Genomic DNA, 6,290 nt, shown 5'->3' on the forward strand with positions numbered 1-6,290 from the left:
CCCTCTCCTCCTCCCCATGCGCCCTCCCCGGCCAGAAACTTACTAGTGAGCAAGCGTGCAGGCTCTCCCGATGCTGGAAACTTACTCCCAGATATAGCGCCCGCCAGCCCCCTTTCCCAGCCCTGCTCCCCTTCCTGCCCTCCGCCGCAAGCAACTCCAAACTCTCCGCATCCAGCCGCTCTCCCTCCCCGGTGGAAATTTGCAGCGCCGGGCTGCGCGCGTGCATCCACCCTCCCCTTCAGGAAACTTACTCCCCATCTGCATGCACCGCCTCTCAGCCATCGCTTAGAGGGAAGGGGGTGTGCTGGGGAGACAGAAATACATATGTATCTCTCGCCCCTCCCCCGGCCGCAGCCCACTCGGGGCCGAGCCGCGGCAACCTGGCCTTACCTTTTGCATTGCTCCCCATCCTCGCCCCCTCCCTTAACCCTCCTTATCCGCTGCTTGGTACCCCCCTTTTTTCACCCATTACCCACCCCTAGCAACCGTTCCCAAGCTCCTCTCGGCCTTTTTTTTAAAAATCCAGGATGCAAATTCCTCCCCTGTCAGCAAATCGACTGTCAAATTATTTTCTTGCAAAAGGAGAAAGGCGGGGTGGGGTGGGGGGGGAGCAGGAGCAAAAACGGGGGGGAGGGCGGGGGAAGGGAGGGAGAGGGACCGAGGAGGGGAGAGATATCCCTCCGCAGAGCTGGGTCTGGCCGCGGGCGGGGAAGCAGGAAGTAAGGTGTCCAGCGCCGCGGCCGGCTGGTCCTCCGCCGCGGCCCCCGCCCGCGTCCCCTGTCCCCCGGGGCGCAGCGCTCCGGCGGGCTCCGGCCGCCCGGCGCATTGTTCGCAGCCTTCGCGGCGGTGCGCTGCCGACTTTATTTGTGCGCTTTGGGTGTGCGTGAGGTTGCACCTTTTGTAGGCTGGCGGGTCTCCGGACCAGCATGGGACAGGGAACACGGGCCCAGTTGCGGCCCTGCGCCAGCGGGACCTGTCAGCCCCGAGGTGCAGCGGACTCTCCGGCTTGGCCAGAAAATCGAGGCCGGGGAGAAGGCAGCGTGGCCGGGAAGCTGCCGCCTTAAACCCGGACCAGTGCAGGATTGCTTCCTGCACAGCCGTCCCGGTTATTGTAACGCGCTTTGCGGGCTAACCACTGGGAGTTGAGAGGGGGTTTGTTTATTTTTCTAAGGGTCTGCAAAGATGCCGAGGTCCAGGCGGGCTGCGAGGAGAAGGTCCGCGCTTACCCCCACAGCACCCTGGCCTCGGTGGGGCTGGGAGAGGGCTGGGGCTCCGGGGAAGGGGCTGGAGTTCGCGAAGCGCGCGGCTCCATCCCTCCGCCCCGATGGGGGCGGGGAAGGGGTGCAGTAGACCGCGCTGGAAGGGCAGCTCTCTGGGGAGGGGTCTCCACCGCCGCGGCGGGCGCTGCACGCCGGGGAGGGAGGTTGCCTAGGAGAGGGGCCGGGCGGCGGAGGGGAGGGGAGGAGAGGGGGCGCGGGTGCTGCCGCGGCGCGCGCTCGCCCCTCCTCGCGCGCCATGACTGTGGAACGTGGTGCCTGGGAGGAGGGACGGCCGCCGGGGGCCGCCCGGGGCTGCTCAGCATTGGTGCGGAAACCCGAGCCCAGAGTCGCTCCCTAGCGCTGTCTCCTCCTCCTCCTCTGCGGGGGAAACCGCTGCACCCAAACCGAGAGCAGCTGCGAGCAGGGGGCAGGGCGCGGGCTGAAAGGCGAGCCAAAGGTTCAAACCTCGGCGGCGCGGGTGCGGGCGCGGGCGGGGGCGGGGGCGGGGAGCGACAACAGGATGGCCCCCAGGTCCCACGAAGGCGTGGCAGTGGTCGGTCCAGGTGCCAGGGAACCTGGCTTGAGACCCCTGCATTTCCAAGCTGCTTTCCTGGTCCGAGGAAACGTGAACCAAAAGTAGTTCAGCTAAACAGATCACCTCGAGCCAGGTTCGAGGCATCTGTCTGTGAAGGGCAAGACAGTATTTTTTGCACGACAGAAAGTTACACCATCCATTTTTTTTCCGTGGAGAAATTCGTTGCGCCTCGTCTCCTAAAATCTCTCTCAGGAAGAATGACCTCCCGCTACCCAGACCTTCGCCAGTGTCCCCCACTCCACCCCCACTCGGGCGCTGGGTGTGGACTGCGCGGAGGGAGGCTATATGGGAGCTTAAAGCATGAGGTCATGGGCGGAGGAGCCTGCTGCCAAAAGCACCCGAGGTTTTTGTGTTTTCTGAGGGGTAACGGTTCTCCATCTACAGCCCTGGGAAGTCCTCCCGCCTACCCTACCAATTCTGGGGCACGTGGACCAGAGAGTCCCTGAAAGAGGACGGGACCTGGGCTATTTCGCTTAATGAGCGTTTGGCGCGTGCCCAGCCCTTTATGGAGCCCTTACACATAAGCAAAGAAAGCCGAGGGACAGCGCACAGTGTTGCGGCGACTGAGAGAGGCTTCAGATGCTCGGTGTCTCCCGCCCTCTTTCCTCAGTCCGCGGTCATCTTCCAAGTGGGCTGCTTTCTGCGATAGCTTGCCTTCCCCCTCTGACCCATTCCTCCCAAGCGACTAGAGGGGGGTCTTCCTAAAACTCCTAATGACATTCTTTTAAAGCCTTCAAAACCCTCTTTCATTGCTCTTAGAATAAAGCCAAGTTCTGATTTCGCCTCTACAGACCTCTCCACCCGCCCAGCTCTTTCTCGGAGATTGTAAGCCCCGTCGAGCTTTCTTTGTTCAAGCGGTGGGGGAGGGGGCGCCTAACCTTTCCCCTTCTACCTCTTCTTACTAACTCCTGGACCTTCAAGGTTTGCCTCAGCCGTCACTTCAAGATGCCTTCCTGAGGGTACACCCTGATCTCTAACTACCTCAGGGGAAAAGACCCACCCGAGGTCCCCTGGCAGCAGCGCTGTGGCCAGAGTTGGCCCCAGTGGCGGCCTTTTTCCAAGCGGAGGAGGAACAGCCAAGCTAAGCTTGACCACGATCACCGCCCAGGGACCTGAGCGGGAGCTGACTGGGACAAAACCTCAAAACACCCTCGAGAGACCTGAAAAAACTGCGCACCGCCCAGAAAACTCAGCCCCTCCACCTCCCACCCGGCACACACACACCCTTTTAATCTAAAACTCCTCCCCGGGACAGATAAGGAACCTAGTCGGAGAGTAAGTTAATTGCCCCAGGTCAATGTGGAAATTCACAGCCTGTCTTTCCAGCTCCTAAACCAGAAGCTGCAGAGAAGAAAGGATTTCAGAGTTGGGATTTGCTGCTACACAGCCAAGGACGCTTTTGTCATCTCCAAAGGAGCCCCTACACCCTACCCGCTTCTTCCACTCTGTTCATTGCCAACAGAGATGGTAATGCCGGATGGTTAGCTGTGCGGCTCTGACCTTGGGCAAGTTACTCAACTACTTGGTTCAGTTTCTTTGCTTGTAAAATGGGAACGATAGCATTAATACCTACAGTACAGTGTTATTGTGATGTTTAAATGAGTTAATTTATGTAAGGCCTTAGAACAGAGTCCAAGCAAGTTATTAATTATTTGTGAAGAGGGTTGTGTACCTTCCCTCCACCTTCATGAGGGCTCTCAAAAATCAGATCCCCCAGTGCCTTAGCTGATTGAAGTATCAAAAAATATCTATGGTGACTCACACCTGTAATCTCACTTTGGGAGGATGCGACAGGCGGATTGCTTGAGCTCAGGAGTTTGAGACCATGCTGGGCAATGTGGAGAGACCCTGTCTCTACAAAAAATAAAAAATTAGCCAGGCATAGTGGTGCATGCCTGTAGTCCCAGCTACTGGGGAGGGTAAGGCAGGAGGACAGCTTGAGCCCAGTAGGTTGAGGCTGCAGTGAGCAGAGATCACACCACTGCACTCCAGCCTGGGTGACAGAGCAAGACTCTGTCTCCAAAATAGATAGATAGACAGATAGATAGATAGCCTAAAGGACTGGAAAAGCATCGGCAAATGCACAGACAATACATCCCTGATTTTACCAATAGACTTGACTCCCAACAATGCATACTCTTGAAGGCAATCCACAGGATGAATTAACCAAGCCCATGAGCACTGGGTCTGGACTCTTAGAATCAGGGTCAGAAGGAGGATGACTGAAATTAAAATATTAACTTGGATCTTCGAAGTCAGAGTCAGGCTGAAAAAGTCCCAATCTTAGTTCAAAACCTGTCCTGCATGACTGAAGCCCTCCTAAGGCTGCACAAAATATAATGGAATTATTATTATTATCATTAGAGTCTTAACCATTCTCAGCACTTACCCCATAGCAAAAGACCATTTTTTAATGTAATTTATTTTTTTGGAATAGGTTGAATGCATTCACATGGTTCCAAATTCAAATAAACAGCAAGAAGTCCCCCTCCCACCCTGTCTGCCACCCACTTGCTTTTCCTTCTATGGAGGCAACCTGGGTTAGCGGTCGGTCAGAAGACAAGTTTAACTGTTTTCCAGCTGAGGCCTCGTGAGAACTCGTCCGACACCAATTTGAATCTTTATGTCCAGAACTCCTTTCTCCAATCCAGGTAGAGCCACTCCCCTGTCCTGTCCCCACTCCCACCCTTCCCCACTTCAGTCTCAATCCTGAGCAGGCTTTATTAACAATGATGAGACACCACTTCCTTGAGCTACTAACAAAAGCAAATGATTAAACACTGTGGTTCTTTCTCCTCCTCTACGTTAATTGCTAACATTTATCGAGTACTTTCCATGTGCTACGAACTGTGCTAAATACCAGACATGCATATTCTTATCATAATCTTCATCATTTTTACAGTTGCAGACAGAAATGAAAGTTCAGAGAGATTATGTAATTTGTACCAATTTGCATCCAGGCCAACCTGAACCCAAACCCTATCTCTTTTTTTTTTCCTTTTTCTTTCTTTCTTTTTTGTTTTTTAAACAGGGTCTCACTCTTGTAACCCAGGATGGTGTGCAGTGGCACAATCTATGGGGACAACTAGGGTTAGCAGTCAGCTCACTGCGGCTTCGACCTCCCAGGCTCAAGTGATCCTCCCACTTCAGTCTCCCCAGTAGCTGGAACTATAGGTGTACGCCAGTACGCCCAGCTAATTTTTGTATTTTTTTTGTAGAGACAGGTTCCACCATGTTACCCAGACTGGTTTCAAACTCCTGGACTCAAGTGATCTGCCTGCCTCGGCCTCGAAAAGTGCTGGGGTTACAGAGATGAGCCACCACGCCCAGACCCTCTCTCTTAAATAGTGGCCCTTTTGCCTCTCTGTATCAAGAAAAATTCTGGTAGCCTACATCAGAAGGAGGGGCATGGAAGCTTTGGAGTTAAGCAAATTTAATTCAAATTCTGTGTCTGGCACCTGCCAGCAATGGGACCTTAGTAAGGTTTCTTAACCTCTCTGAGCTGGGACCATACCTTCTGCACTGGTTTAATATGAAGATTAAATATATGTAAATAAATGACTTCCAAAATGCCTAGTAACAACTAAATGCAGTATTTAGATCTTGTGTGGATTGAATAAACAAATTAAATATTTTTTTAAAAGACGTTTTTGAGACAAAGCAAACGTGGACTCAGATATTAAGATTTTTGAGACGAAGCAAAAAAATTAAGATTTTGAGACAAAGCAAACGTGGATCAGATATTAAGAAATTAATCATTTTGTCAGACATGATAATGGCATTGCAGTTATTTTTTTTAAAGTTCTTATTTATTACAGATACGTAATGAGGCATTTTTAGTGAAAATATATCTAGGAGTCGCTTTCCAATACTCCAGCCCTTTCCCCCCAAAAACACTAAATAAATAAAACAAGATTCGTGAAATATGGAAAACTGTTGAAGTTATTCATTATTCCATTTCCCACATGGAACTTTCCATGTGGGTCTCCTTACTGCTGTGGAATACTTGACATGTTTCAAACACATTTGAAATAAATTTATTTTCTGGGATGATGTTGAAAAATAAAATAAACTAAATTTAAAAGTAAAATAAACATAATCCTTTTTAAGCATCAAAATAAAAAATTATTAGGCTTGTTGAATTATTGTTATAAATAATTACATGCATATATTTTTGAGACAGTCTTGCTGTATCACCCAGGCTGCAGTGCGGTGGCACGATCACAGCTCACTGCAGCCTTGACCTCCTACATTCAGGTGATCTTTGCACCTCTGCCTCCCAAGTAGCTGGGACTACAGATGTGCACCACCATGCCTGACTAAATTTTTTTTTTTTTTTTTGGTAGAAACAGGTTTTGCAATTTTGCCCATGCTGGTTTTGAAGTCCTGGGCTCAAGCGGTCCTCCCACCTCGGCCTCTCAAAGTGCTGGGATTAT

The 6,290-nt window shown here is 51.8% G+C and overlaps 1 protein-coding gene across 12 annotated transcripts in view; it reads right to left on the minus strand.

Moving 5' to 3' along the window:
- TRERF1 (transcriptional regulating factor 1) overlaps positions 1-610 on the minus strand; it is a 233,789-nt gene extending 233,179 nt beyond the window's left edge. For 7 of the 12 annotated variants that reach the window (XM_032299416.1, XM_032299415.1, XM_032299414.1 and 4 more), the window contains exon 1: positions 44-606. The gene's annotated coding sequence lies outside the window, so the exon portion shown is untranslated. Of the gene's footprint in view, positions 1-43 lie in introns of all 12 variants that reach the window. The other 5 variants (XM_032299404.1, XM_032299418.1, XM_032299419.1 and 2 more) reach the window with 5 other exon arrangements.
- Positions 611-6,290: the final 5,680 nt, after the last annotated feature.

Source organism: Sapajus apella, unplaced genomic scaffold, assembly GCF_009761245.1.
Source record: "Sapajus apella isolate SASKATOON/1434 unplaced genomic scaffold, GSC_monkey_1.0 scaffold41, whole genome shotgun sequence".
Taxonomy (NCBI): domain Eukaryota; kingdom Metazoa; phylum Chordata; class Mammalia; order Primates; family Cebidae; genus Sapajus; species Sapajus apella.